Genomic DNA, 15,990 nt, shown 5'->3' with positions numbered 1-15,990 from the left:
CCACTCCTCTCTCTCCCCCTACAGTGCCCTCTTTGTGCCCCAACACACACTGTTGCCTTTCACACACCTAAACACACTCTAGGAGAGAGAGAACTAACTCCCCTCCATCTGTACAGTAAGCGGACAGAAATGTGTCAAGGGGCCAGGAGGCGAAAGCTGAGACGAGCCAAGTTGCTCGACAACCTATAAAGATGTCACTACTGGCTAGGAAACTAAGTGGCCATGTTGGATCTTATTTCTTCAACAGGATCCATTCTGGCTCCAGGCAAAGAGAACCAAGTCAAGACAGAACCCTCAGTAGGGAGAGATCAATAGATGGTGGACAAATGGGAGAGAGAGAAAAATGAGAAAGCGAGCAATAAAAGAGGGAATGAAAGAAAAAGAAAAAGCGAAAATCAAGAGCTGTGTGGTGAGACTGGAGAGAGACAGACACGGTCCCAGCTCCCGGGGAGCCAATTGCGGCATGGCTTTCCCAGCATGCTCCTGATAGCGGGTAGGCTAATGACAGGCAGCTGTGGCCACAGTAAGAGTGGAGAGATGAGGGAGCGACCGCCCTCAAATCTGATCTGGGGCTGGTGCAGTGGTTCTGGGGTGCCCCTCTTATTACTCCTGCAAGCACATAGGGGGCTACCTCTGTCCCCTCCCTTGCTCCATCTTTGGACAGGATGCTTACTAGCACACACAGGCTGTGTCCCAAATGTCACTCCATTCCCTATACAGGGCACTACCTTTGACCAGGGCCAATAAGGAATCCCATAGTGCTCTGGTCAAAAGTAGTGCACTTTGTAGGGAATAGAGTGCCATTTGATAAGCAGACCCAGTCTCCCACATCCGAGAGTTTTACAGCTTTATTTCAGGCAACAGTCAGAAATGGGGCTTCAGCATGCTAGCTAATGAGCAGACTAGAGAGTGAAGCTGCCTTCACATTCTCCACCCTTATCCACCTGCAAACTTTCTCCCATTGATTTGGCAATGGTGGAAACTTTCCCCAGCCAATGCTTACACAAATCCTGCACTTTTAAATCCATGATGGGGAGTGTGTAAGTGCACACCTATAGTAACGGGAGACAATGGGCTGAATATAGTGTGGGGGAACCCATTAGAACACTGATAATATAGTGTGGGGGAACCCATTAGAACACTGATAATATAGTGTGGGGGAACCCATTAGAACACTGATAATATAGTGTGGGGGAACCCAACAGAAGAACACTGATACTATAGCATGGGAGAACCCATTAGAACACTGAAACTATAGCGTGGGGGAACCCAATAGAACACTGATACTATAATGTGGGGGAACCCAATAGAACCTAGATACTATAGCGTGGGGGAACCCAAAAGAAGAACACTGATACTATAGCGCGGGGGAACCCAACAGAACACTGATACTATAGCGCGAGGGAACCCAATAGAAGAACACTGATACTATAGCGTGGGGGAACCCAACAGAACACTGATACTATAGTGTGGGGGAACCCAACAGAACACTGATACTATAGTGTGGGGGAACCCAACAGAACACTGATACTATAGTGTGGGGGAACCCAACAGAACACTGATACTATAGTGTGGGGGAACCCAACAGAACACTGATACTATAGCGTGGGGGAACCCAACAGAACACTGATACTATAGCGTTAGGGAACCCAATAGAAGAACACTGATACTATAGTGTGAGGGAACCCAATAGAAGAACACTGATACTATAGTATGAGGGAACCCAATAGAAGAACACTGATACTATAGCGTGGGGGAACCCATTAGAACACTGATACTATAGCGTGAGGGAACCCATTAGAACACTGATAGTATAGCGTGGGGGAACCCATTAGAACACTGATACTATAGCGTGAGGGAACCCATTAGAACACTGATTCTATAGCGTGGGGGAACCCATTAGAACACTGATACTATAGTGTGAGGGAACCCAACAGAACACTGATACTATAGCGTGGGGGAACCCAACAGAACACTGATACTATAGCGTGGGGGAACCCAACAGAACACTGATACTATAGTGTGGGGGAACCCAACAGAACACTGATACTATAGTGTGGGGGAACCCAACAGAACACTGATTCTATAGCGTGGGGGAACCCAATAGAAGAACACTGATACTATAGCGTGAGGGAACCCAATAGAACACTGATCCTATAGCGTGGGGGAACCCAATAGAACACTGATACCATAGCGTGGGGGAACCCATTAGAAGAACACTGATAATATAGCGTGGGGGAACCCAATAGAAGAACACTGATACTATAGCGTGAGGGAACCCAACAGAACACTGATACTATAGCGTGGGGGAACCCAATAGAAGAACACTGATACTATAGCGTGAGGGAACCCAATAGAACACTGATACTATAGCGTGAGGGAACCCAATAGAACACTGATACTATAGCGTGAGGGAACCCAATAGAAGAACACTGATACTATAGCATGGGGGAACCCAACAGAACACTGATACTATAGTGTGGGGGAACCCAACAGAACACTGATACTATAGCGTGGGGGAACCCAACAGAACACTGATACTATAGCGTTAGGGAACCCAATAGAATAACACTGATACTATAGTGTGAGGGAACCCAATAGAAGAACACTGATACTATAGCGTGGGGGAACCCATTACAACACTGATACTATAGCGTGGGGGAACCCAACAGAACACTGATACTATAGCATGGGGGAACCCAACAGAACACTGATACTATAGCGTGGGGGAACCCAACAGAACACTGACACTATAGCGTGGGGGAACCCAACAGAACACTGATACTATAGCGTGGGGGAACCCAACAGAACACTGATACTATAGCGTGGGGGAACCCAACAGAACACTGATACTATAGCGTGAGGGAACCCAACAGAACACTGATACTATAGCGTGGGGGAACCCAACAGAACACTGATACTATAGCGTGGGGGAACCCAACAGAACACTGGTACTATAGCGTGGGGGAACCCAATAGAAGAACACTGATACTATAGCGTGGGGGAACCCAATAGAACACTGATACTATAGCGTGAGGAAACCCAATAGAAGAACACTGATCCTATAGCGTGGGGGAACCCAACAGAACACTGATACTATAGCGTGGGGGAACCCAACAGAACACTGATACTATAGCGTGGGGGAACCCATTACAACACTGATACTATAGCGTGGGGGAACCCAACAGAACACTGATACTATAGCGTGGGGGAACCCATTACAACACTGATACTATAGCGTGGGGGAACCCAACAGAACACTGATACTAAAGCGTGGGGGAACCCAACAGAACACTGATACTATAGCGTGGGGGAACCCATTAGAACACTGATACTATAGCGTGAGGGAACCCAACAGAACACTGATACTATAGCGTGGGGGAACCCAACAGAACACTGATACTATAGCGTGGGGGAACCCAATAGAAGAACACTGATACTATAGCGTGGGGGAACCCAATAGAACACTGATACTATAGCGTGAGGGAACCCAATAGAACACTGATACTATAGCGTGAGGGAACCCAATAGAAGAACACTGATCCTATAGCGTGGGGGAACCCAACAGAACACTGATACTATAGCGTGGGGGAACCCAACAGAACACTGATACTATAGCGTGGGGGAACCCAACAGAACACTGATACTATAGCGTGGGGGAACCCAACAGAACACTGATACTATAGCGTGGGGGAACCCAACAGAACACTGATACTATAGCGTGGGGGAACCCAACAGAACACTGATACTATAGCGTGGGGGAACCCAATAGAAGAACACTGATACTATAGCGTGGGGGAACCCAACAGAACACTGATACTATAGCGTGGGGGAACCCAACAGAACACTGATACTATAGCGTGGGGGAACCCAACAGAACACTGATACTATAGCGTGGGGGAACCCAACAGAACACTGATACTATAGCGTGGGGGAACCCAACAGAACACTGATACTATAGCGTGGGGGAACCCATTAGAACACTGATACTATAGCGTGGGGGAACCCATTAGAACACTGATACTATAGCGTGGGGGAACCCATTAGAACACTGATACTATAGCGTGGGGGAACCCAACAGAACACTGATACTATAGCGTGGGGGAACCCATTAGAACACTGATACTATAGCGTGGGGGAACCCATTAGAACACTGATACTATAGCGTGGGGGAACCCAACAGAACACTGATACTATAGCGTGGGGGAACCCAACAGAACACTGATACTATAGCGTGGGGGAACCCAACAGAACACTGATACTATAGCGTGGGGGAACCCAACAGAACACTGATACTATAGCGTGGGGGAACCCAACAGAACACTGATACTATAGCGTGGGGGAACCCAACAGAACACTGATACTATAGCGTGGGGGAACCCATTAGAACACTGATACTATAGCGTGAGGGAACCCAACAGAACACTGATACTATAGCGTGGGGGAACCCAACAGAACACTGATACTATAGCGTGGGGGAACCCATTACAACACTGATACTATAGCGTGGGGGAACCCAACAGAACACTGATACTATAGCGTGGGGGAACCCAACAGAACACTGATACTATAGCGTGGGGGAACCCATTAGAACACTGATACTATAGCGTGAGGGAACCCAACAGAACACTGATACTATAGCGTGGGGGAACCCAACAGAACACTGATACTATAGCGTGGGGGAACCCAATAGAAGAACACTGATACTATAGCGTGGGGGAACCCAATAGAACACTGATACTATAGCGTGAGGGAACCCAATAGAACACTGATCCTATAGCGTGGGGGAACCCAATAGAAGAAGACTGATACTATAGCGTGGGGGAACCCAACAGAACACTGATACTATGGCGTGGGGGAACCCAATAGAACACTGATACTATAGCGTGAGGGAACCCAACAGAACAATGATACTATAGCGTGAGGGAACCCAATAGAAGAAGACTGATACTATAGCGTGGGGGAACCCAACAGAACACTGATACTATGGCGTGGGGGAACCCAATAGAACACTGATACTATAGCGTGAGGGAACCCAATAGAAGAAGACTGATACTATAGCGTGGGGGAACCCAACAGAACACTGATACTATAGCGTGGGGGAACCCAACAGAACACTGATACTATAGCGTTAGGGAACCCAATAGAAGAACACTGATACTATAGTGTGAGGGAACCCAATAGAAGAACACTGATACTATAGCGTGGGGGAACCCATTACAACACTGATACTATAGCGTGGGGGAACCCAACAGAACACTGATACTATAGCGTGGGGGAACCCAACAGAACACTGATACTATAGCGTGGGGGAACCCAACAGAACACTGATACTATAGCGTGGGGGAACCCAACAGAACACTGATACTATAGCGTGGGGGAACCCAACAGAACACTGATACTATAGCGTGGGGGAACCCATTAGAACACTGATACTATAGCGTGAGGGAACCCAACAGAACACTGATACTATAGCGTGGGGGAACCCAATAGAAGAACACTGATACTATAGCGTGGGGGAACCCAATAGAACACTGATACTATAGCGTGAGGGAACCCAATAGAACACTGATACTATAGCGTGAGGGAACCCAATAGAAGAACACTGATCCTATAGCGTGGGGGAACCCAACAGAACACTGATACTATAGCGTGGGGGAACCCAACAGAACACTGATACTATAGCGTGGAGGAACCCAACAGAACACTGATACTATAGCGTGGGGGAACCCAACAGAACACTGATACTATAGCGTGGGGGAACCCAACAGAACACTGATACTATAGTGTGGGGGAACCCAACAGAACACTGATACTATAGCGTGGGGGAACCCATTAGAACACTTATATTATAGCATGAGGGAACACATTAGAAGAACACTGATACTATAGCGTGGGGGAACCAATAGAAGAACACTGATACTATAGCGTGGGGGAACCCAACAGAACACTGATACTATAGCGTGGGAGAACCCAATAGAAGAACACTGATACTATAGCGTGAGGGAACCCATTAGAACACTGATACTATAGCGTGGGGGAACCCAATAGAAGAACACTGATACTATAGCATGAGGGAACCCATTAGAACACTGATACTATAGCATGGGGGAACCCATTAGAACACTGATACTATAGCATGAGGGAACCCATTAGAACACTGATACTATAGCGTGGGGGAACCCAACAGAACACTGATACTATAGCGTGGGGGAACCCAACAGAACACTGATATTATAGTGTGGGGGAACCCAACAGAACACTGATACTATAGCGTGGGGGAACCCAACAGAACACTGATACTATAGCGTTAGGGAACCCAATAGAAGAACACTGATACTATAGTGTGAGGGAACCCAATAGAAGAACACTGATACTATAGCGTGGGGGAACCCATTACAACACTGATACTATAGCGTGGGGGAACCCAACAGAACATTGATACTATAGCGTGGGGGAACCCAACAGAACACTGATACTATAGCGTGGGGGAACCCAACAGAACACTGATACTATAGCGTGGGGGAACCCAATAGAAGAACACTGATACTATAGCATGAGGGAACCCATTAGAACACTGATACTATAGCGTGGGGGAACCCATTAGAACACTGATACTATAGCGTGAGGGAACCCAACAGAACACTGATACTATAGCGTGGGGGAACCCAACAGAACACTGATACTATAGCGTGGGGGAACCCATTACAACACTGATACTATAGCGTGGGGGAACCCAACAGAACACTGATACTATAGCGTGGGGGAACCCATTACAACACTGATACTATAGCGTGGGGGAACCCAACAGAACACTGATACTATAGCGTGGGGGAACCCAACGGAACACTGATACTATAGCGTGGGGGAACCCATTAGAACACTGATACTATAGCGTGAGGGAACCCAACAGAACACTGATACTATAGCGTGGGGGAACCCAACAGAACACTGATACTATAGCGTGGGGGAACCCATTACAACACTGATACTATAGCGTGGGGGAACCCAACAGAACACTGATACTATGGCGTGGGGGAACCCAATAGAACACTGATACTATAGCGTGAGGGAACCCAACAGAACAATGATACTATAGCGTGAGGGAACCCAATAGAAGAAGACTGATACTATAGCGTGGGGGAACCCAACAGAACACTGATACTATGGCGTGGGGGAACCCAATAGAACACTGATACTATAGCGTGAGGGAACCCAATAGAAGAAGACTGATACTATAGCGTGGGGGAACCCAACAGAACACTGATACTATAGCGTGGGGGAACCCAACAGAACACTGATACTATAGCGTTAGGGAACCCAATAGAAGAACACTGATACTATAGTGTGAGGGAACCCAATAGAAGAACACTGATACTATAGCGTGGGGGAACCCATTACAACACTGATACTATAGCGTGGGGGAACCCAACAGAACACTGATACTATAGCGTGGGGGAACCCAACAGAACACTGATACTATAGCGTGGGGGAACCCAACAGAACACTGATACTATAGCGTGGGGGAACCCAACAGAACACTGATACTATAGCGTGGGGGAACCCAACAGAACACTGATACTATAGCGTGGGGGAACCCATTAGAACACTGATACTATAGCGTGAGGGAACCCAACAGAACACTGATACTATAGCGTGGGGGAACCCAATAGAAGAACACTGATACTATAGCGTGGGGGAACCCAATAGAACACTGATACTATAGCGTGAGGGAACCCAATAGAACACTGATACTATAGCGTGAGGGAACCCAATAGAAGAACACTGATCCTATAGCGTGGGGGAACCCAACAGAACACTGATACTATAGCGTGGGGGAACCCAACAGAACACTGATACTATAGCGTGGAGGAACCCAACAGAACACTGATACTATAGCGTGGGGGAACCCAACAGAACACTGATACTATAGCGTGGGGGAACCCAACAGAACACTGATACTATAGCGTGGGGGAACCCAACAGAACACTGATACTATAGCGTGGGGGAACCCATTAGAACACTTATATTATAGCATGAGGGAACACATTAGAAGAACACTGATACTATAGCGTGGGGGAACCAATAGAAGAACACTGATACTATAGCGTGGGGGAACCCAACAGAACACTGATACTATAGCGTGGGAGAACCCAATAGAAGAACACTGATACTATAGCGTGAGGGAACCCATTAGAACACTGATACTATAGCGTGGGGGAACCCAATAGAAGAACACTGATACTATAGCATGAGGGAACCCATTAGAACACTGATACTATAGCATGGGGGAACCCAATAGAACACTGATACTATAGCGTGAGGGAACCCAACAGAACAATGATACTATAGCGTGAGGGAACCCAATAGAAGAAGACTGATACTATAGCATGAGGGAACCCATTAGAACACTGATACTATAGCATGAGGGAACCCATTAGAACACTGATACTATAGCGTGGGGGAACCCAACAGAACACTGATACTATAGCGTGGGGGAACCCAACAGAACACTGATATTATAGTGTGGGGGAACCCAACAGAACACTGATACTATAGCGTGGGGGAACCCAACAGAACACTGATACTATAGCGTTAGGGAACCCAATAGAAGAACACTGATACTATAGTGTGAGGGAACCCAATAGAAGAACACTGATACTATAGCGTGGGGGAACCCATTACAACACTGATACTATAGCGTGGGGGAACCCAACAGAACATTGATACTATAGCGTGGGGGAACCCAACAGAACACTGATACTATAGCGTGGGGGAACCCAACAGAACACTGATACTATAGCGTGGGGGAACCCAATAGAAGAACACTGATACTATAGCATGAGGGAACCCATTAGAACACTGATACTATAGCATGGGGGAACCCATTAGAACACTGATACTATAGCATGAGGGAACCCATTAGAACACTGATACTATAGCGTGGGGGAACCCATTAGAACACTGATACTATAGCGTGAGGGAACCCAACAGAACACTGATACTATAGCGTGGGGGAACCCAACAGAACACTGATACTATAGCGTGGGGGAACCCATTACAACACTGATACTATAGCGTGGGGGAACCCAACAGAACACTGATACTATAGCGTGGGGGAACCCATTACAACACTGATACTATAGCGTGGGGGAACCCAACAGAACACTGATACTATAGCGTGGGGGAACCCAACGGAACACTGATACTATAGCGTGGGGGAACCCATTAGAACACTGATACTATAGCGTGAGGGAACCCAACAGAACACTGATACTATAGCGTGGGGGAACCCAACAGAACACTGATACTATAGCGTGGGGGAACCCATTACAACACTGATACTATAGCGTGGGGGAACCCAACAGAACACTGATACTATAGCGTGGGGGAACCCAACAGAACACTGATACTATAGCGTGGGGGAACCCATTAGAACACTGATACTATAGCGTGAGGGAACCCAACAGAACACTGATACTATAGCGTGGGGGAACCCAACAGAACACTGATACTATAGCGTGGGGGAACCCAATAGAAGAACACTGATACTATAGCGTGGGGGAACCCAATAGAACACTGATACTATAGCGTGAGGGAACCCAATAGAACACTGATCCTATAGCGTGGGGGAACCCAATAGAAGAAGACTGATACTATAGCGTGGGGGAACCCAACAGAACACTGATACTATGGCGTGGGGGAACCCAATAGAACACTGATACTATAGCGTGAGGGAACCCAACAGAACAATGATACTATAGCGTGAGGGAACCCAATAGAAGAAGACTGATACTATAGCGTGGGGGAACCCAACAGAACACTGATACTATGGCGTGGGGGAACCCAATAGAACACTGATACTATAGCGTGAGGGAACCCAATAGAAGAAGACTGATACTATAGCGTGGGGGAACCCAACAGAACACTGATACTATAGCGTGGGGGAACCCAACAGAACACTGATACTATAGCGTTAGGGAACCCAATAGAAGAACACTGATACTATAGTGTGAGGGAACCCAATAGAAGAACACTGATACTATAGCGTGGGGGAACCCATTACAACACTGATACTATAGCGTGGGGGAACCCAACAGAACACTGATACTATAGCGTGGGGGAACCCAACAGAACACTGATACTATAGCGTGGGGGAACCCAACAGAACACTGATACTATAGCGTGGGGGAACCCAACAGAACACTGATACTATAGCGTGGGGGAACCCATTAGAACACTGATACTATAGCGTGAGGGAACCCAACAGAACACTGATACTATAGCGTGGGGGAACCCAATAGAAGAACACTGATACTATAGCGTGGGGGAACCCAATAGAACACTGATACTATAGCGTGAGGGAACCCAATAGAACACTGATACTATAGCGTGAGGGAACCCAATAGAAGAACACTGATCCTATAGCGTGGGGGAACCCAACAGAACACTGATACTATAGCGTGGGGGAACCCAACAGAACACTGATACTATAGCGTGGAGGAACCCAACAGAACACTGATACTATAGCGTGGGGGAACCCAACAGAACACTGATACTATAGCGTGGGGGAACCCAACAGAACACTGATACTATAGCGTGGGGGAACCCATTAGAACACTGAAACTATAGCGTGGGGGAACCCAACAGAACACTGATACTATAGCGTGGGGGAACCCATTAGAACACTTATATTATAGCATGAGGGAACACATTAGAAGAACACTGATACTATAGCGTGGGGGAACCAATAGAAGAACACTGATACTATAGCGTGGGGGAACCCAAAAGAACACTGATACTATAGCGTGGGGGAACCCAACAGAACACTGATACTATAGCGTGGGGGAACCCAACAGAACACTGATACTAGTGTGGGGGAACCCATTAGAACACTGATACTATAGCGTGGGGGAACCCAACAGAACACTGATACTATAGCGTGGGGGAACCCATTAGAACACTTATATTATAGCATGAGGGAACACATTAGAAGAACACTGATACTATAGCGTGGGGGAACCAATAGAAGAACACTGATACTATAGCGTGGGGGAACCCAACAGAACACTGATACTATAGCGTGGGAGAACCCAATAGAAGAACACTGATACTATAGCGTGAGGGAACCCATTAGAACACTGATACTATAGCGTGGGGGAACCCAATAGAAGAACACTGATACTATAGCATGAGGGAACCCATTAGAACACTGATACTATAGCATGGGGGAACCCATTAGAACACTGATACTATAGCATGAGGGAACCCATTAGAACACTGATACTATAGCGTGGGGGAACCCAACAGAACACTGATACTATAGCGTGGGGGAACCCAACAGAACACTGATATTATAGTGTGGGGGAACCCAACAGAACACTGATACTATAGCGTGGGGGAACCCAACAGAACACTGATACTATAGCGTTAGGGAACCCAATAGAAGAACACTGATACTATAGTGTGAGGGAACCCAATAGAAGAACACTGATACTATAGCGTGGGGGAACCCATTACAACACTGATACTATAGCGTGGGGGAACCCAACAGAACATTGATACTATAGCGTGGGGGAACCCAACAGAACACTGATACTATAGCGTGGGGGAACCCAACAGAACACTGATACTATAGCGTGGGGGAACCCAATAGAAGAACACTGATACTATAGCATGAGGGAACCCATTAGAACACTGATACTATAGCATGGGGGAACCCATTAGAACACTGATACTATAGCATGAGGGAACCCATTAGAACACTGATACTATAGCGTGGGGGAACCCATTAGAACACTGATACTATAGCGTGAGGGAACCCAACAGAACACTGATACTATTGCGTGGGGGAACCCAACAGAACACTGATACTATAGCGTGGGGGAACCCATTACAACACTGATACTATAGCGTGGGGGAACCCAACAGAACACTGATACTATAGCGTGGGGGAACCCATTACAACACTGATACTATAGCGTGGGGGAACCCAACAGAACACTGATACTATAGCGTGGGGGAACCCAACGGAACACTGATACTATAGCGTGGGGGAACCCATTAGAACACTGATACTATAGCGTGAGGGAACCCAACAGAACACTGATACTATAGCGTGGGGGAACCCAACAGAACACTGATACTATAGCGTGGGGGAACCCAATAGAAGAACACTGATACTATAGCGTGGGGGAACCCAATAGAAGAACACTGATACTATAGCGTGGGGGAACCCAATAGAACACTGATACTATAGCGTGAGGGAACCCAATAGAACACTGATACTATAGCGTGAGGGAACCCAATAGAACACTGATACTATAGCGTGAGGGAACCCAATAGAAGAACACTGATCCTATAGCGTGGGGGAACCCAATAGAACACTGATACTATAGCGTGGGGGAACCCAACAGAACACTGATACTATAGCGTGGGGGAACCCAAAAGAACACTGATACTATAGCGTGGGGGAACCCAACAGAACACTGATACTATAGCGTGGGGGAACCCAACAGAACACTGATACTAGTGTGGGGGAACCCATTAGAACACTGATACTATAGCGTGGGGGAACCCAACAGAACACTGATACTATAGCGTGGGGGAACCCATTAGAACACTTATATTATAGCATGAGGGAACACATTAGAAGAACACTGATACTATAGCGTGGGGGAACCAATAGAAGAACACTGATACTATAGCGTGGGGGAACCCAACAGAACACTGATACTATAGCGTGGGGGAACCCAATAGAAGAACACTGATACTATATCGTGAGGGAACCCATTAGAACACTGATACTATAGCGTGGGAGAACCCAATAGAAGAACACTGATACTATAGCGTGAGGGAACCCATTAGAACACTGATACTATAGCGTGGGGGAACCCATTAGAACACTGATACTATAGCATGAGGGAACCCATTAGAACACTGATACTATAGCGTGGGGGAACCCAACAGAACACTGATACTATAGCGTGGGGGAACCCAACAGAACACTGATAATATAGTGTGGGGGAACCCAACAGAACACTGATACTATAGCGTGGGGGAACCCAACAGAACACTGATACTATAGCGTTAGGGAACCCAATAGAAGAACACTGATACTATAGTGTGAGGGAACCCAATAGAAGAACACTGATACTATAGCGTGGGGGAACCCATTACAACACTGATACTATAGCGTGGGGGAACCCAACAGAACATTGATACTATAGCGTGGGGGAACCCAACAGAACACTGATACTATAGCGTGGGGGAACCCAACAGAACACTGATACTATAGCGTGGGGGAACCCAACAGAACACTGATACTATAGCGTGGGGGAACCCATTAGAACACTGATACTATAGCGTGAGGGAACCCAACAGAACACTGATACTATAGCGTGGGGGAACCCAACAGAACACTGATACTATAGCGTGGGGGAACCCAATAGAAGAACACTGATACTATAGCGTGGGGGAACCCAATAGAACACTGATACTATAGCGTGAGGGAACCCAATAGAACACTGATACTATAGCGTGAGGGAACCCAATAGAAGAACACTGATCCTATAGCGTGGGGGAACCCAACAGAACACTGATACTATAGCGTGGGGGAACCCAACAGAACACTGATACTATAGCGTGGGGGAACCCATTAGAACACTGATACTATAGCGTGGGGGAACCCAACAGAACACTGATACTATAGCGTGGGGGAACCCATTAGAACACTTATATTATAGCATGAGGAAACACATTAGAAGAACACTGATACTATAGCGTGGGGGAACCAATAGAAGAACACTGATACTATAACGTGGGGGAACCCAACAGAACACTGATACTATAGCGTGGGGGAACCCAATAGAAGAACACTGATAATATAGCATGAGGGAACCCATTAGAACACTGATACTATAGCGTGGGGGAACCCATTAGAACACTGATACTATAGCATGAGGGAACCCATTAGAACACTGATACTATAGCGTGGGGGAACCCAACAGAACACTGATACTATAGCGTGGGGGAACCCAATAGAAGAACACTGATACTATAGCGTGGGGGAACCCAAAAGAAGAACACTGATACTATAGCGTGAGGGAACCCATTAGAAGAACACTGATACTATAGCGTGAGGGAACCCAACAGAACACTGATACTATAGCGTGGGGGAACCCATTAGAACACTGATACTATAGCATGAGGGAACCCATTAGAACACTGATACTATAGCGTGGGGGAACCCAACAGAACACTGATACTATAGCGTGGGGGAACCCATTAGAACACTGATACTATAGCATGAGGGAACCCATTAGAACACTGATACTATAGCGTGGGGGAACCCAACAGAAGAACACTGATACTATAGCGTGGGGGAACCCAACAGAACACTGATACTATAGTGTGGGGGAACCCAACAGAACACTGATACTATAGCGTGGGGGAACCCAACAGAACACTGATACTATAGCGTTAGGGAACCCAATAGAAGAACACTGATACTATAGTGTGAGGGAACCCAATAGAAGAACACTGATACTATAGCGTGGGGGAACCCATTACAACACTGATACTATAGCGTGGGGGAACCCAACAGAACATTGATACTATAGCGTGGGGGAACCCAACAGAACACTGATACTATAGCGTGGGGGAACCCAACAGAACACTGATACTATAGCGTGGGGGAACCCAATAGAAGAACACTGATACTATAGCGTGGGGGAACCCAATAGAACACTGATACTATAGCGTGAGGGAACCCAATAGAACACTGATACTATAGCGTGAGGGAACCCAATAGAAGAACACTGATACTATAGCGTGGGGGAACCCAACAGAACACTGATACTATAGCGTGGGGGAACCCATTAGAACACTGATACTATAGCGTGGGGGAACCCAACAGAACACTGATACTATAGCGTGGGGGAACCCATTAGAACACTTATATTATAGCATGAGGGAACACATTAGAAGAACACTGATACTATAGCGTGGGGGAACCAATAGAAGAACACTGATACTATAACGTGGGGGAACCCAACAGAACACTGATACTATAGCGTGGGGGAACCCAATAGAAGAACACTGATACTATAGCATGAGGGAACCCATTAGAACACTGATACTATAGCGTGGGGGAACCCATTAGAACACTGATACTATAGCATGAGGGAACCCATTAGAACACTGATACTATAGCGTGGGGGAACCCAACAGAACACTGATACTATAGCGTGGGGGAACCCAATAGAAGAACACTGATACTATAGCGTGGGGGAACCCAAAAGAAGAACACTGATACTATAGCGTGAGGGAACCCATTAGAAGAACACTGATACTATAGCGTGAGGGAACCCAACAGAACACTGATACTATAGCGTGGGGGAACCCAATAGAACACTGATACTATAGTGTGGGGGAACCCAATAGAAGAACACTGATACTATAGCGTGGGGGAACCCAATAGAACACTGATACTATAGTGTGGGGGAACCCAATAGAAGAACACTGATACTATAGCATGAGGGAACCCATTAGAACACTGATACTATAGCGTGGGGGAACCCATTAGAACACTGATACTATAGCATGAGGGAACCCATTAGAACACTGATACTATAGCGTGGGGGAACCCAACAGAACACTGATACTATAGCGTGGGGGAACCCAATAGAAGAACACTGATACTATAGCGTGGGGGAACCCAATAGAAGAACACTGATACTATAGCGTGAGGGAACCCATTAGAAGAACACTGATACTATAGCGTGGGGGAACCCAATAGAACACTGATACTATAGCGTGGGGGAACCCAATAGAACACTGATACTATAGCGTGAGGGAACGCAACAGAACACTGATACTATAGCGTGAGGGAACCCAACAGAACACTGATATTATAGCGTGGGGGAACCCTAGAGCTCACTGATACTATAGCGTGAGGGAACCCAATAGAAGAACACTGATACTATAGCG

At 46.8% G+C, this 15,990-nt stretch overlaps 1 protein-coding gene across 6 annotated transcripts in view; it reads right to left on the bottom strand.

Moving 5' to 3' along the window:
- The window catches only part of LOC109901330 (rho-associated protein kinase 2), a 72,847-nt gene that overhangs the window by 24,302 nt on the left and 32,555 nt on the right, over window positions 1-15,990 (bottom strand). The window lies entirely within an intron of this gene.

The sequence above is a fragment of the Oncorhynchus kisutch genome, linkage group LG12 (assembly GCF_002021735.2).
Source record: "Oncorhynchus kisutch isolate 150728-3 linkage group LG12, Okis_V2, whole genome shotgun sequence".
In the NCBI taxonomy this organism is placed as follows: domain Eukaryota; kingdom Metazoa; phylum Chordata; class Actinopteri; order Salmoniformes; family Salmonidae; genus Oncorhynchus; species Oncorhynchus kisutch.
The sequence above is the reverse complement of the archived record's forward strand: the minus strand, read 5'-3'. Positions and strand labels throughout refer to the sequence as shown.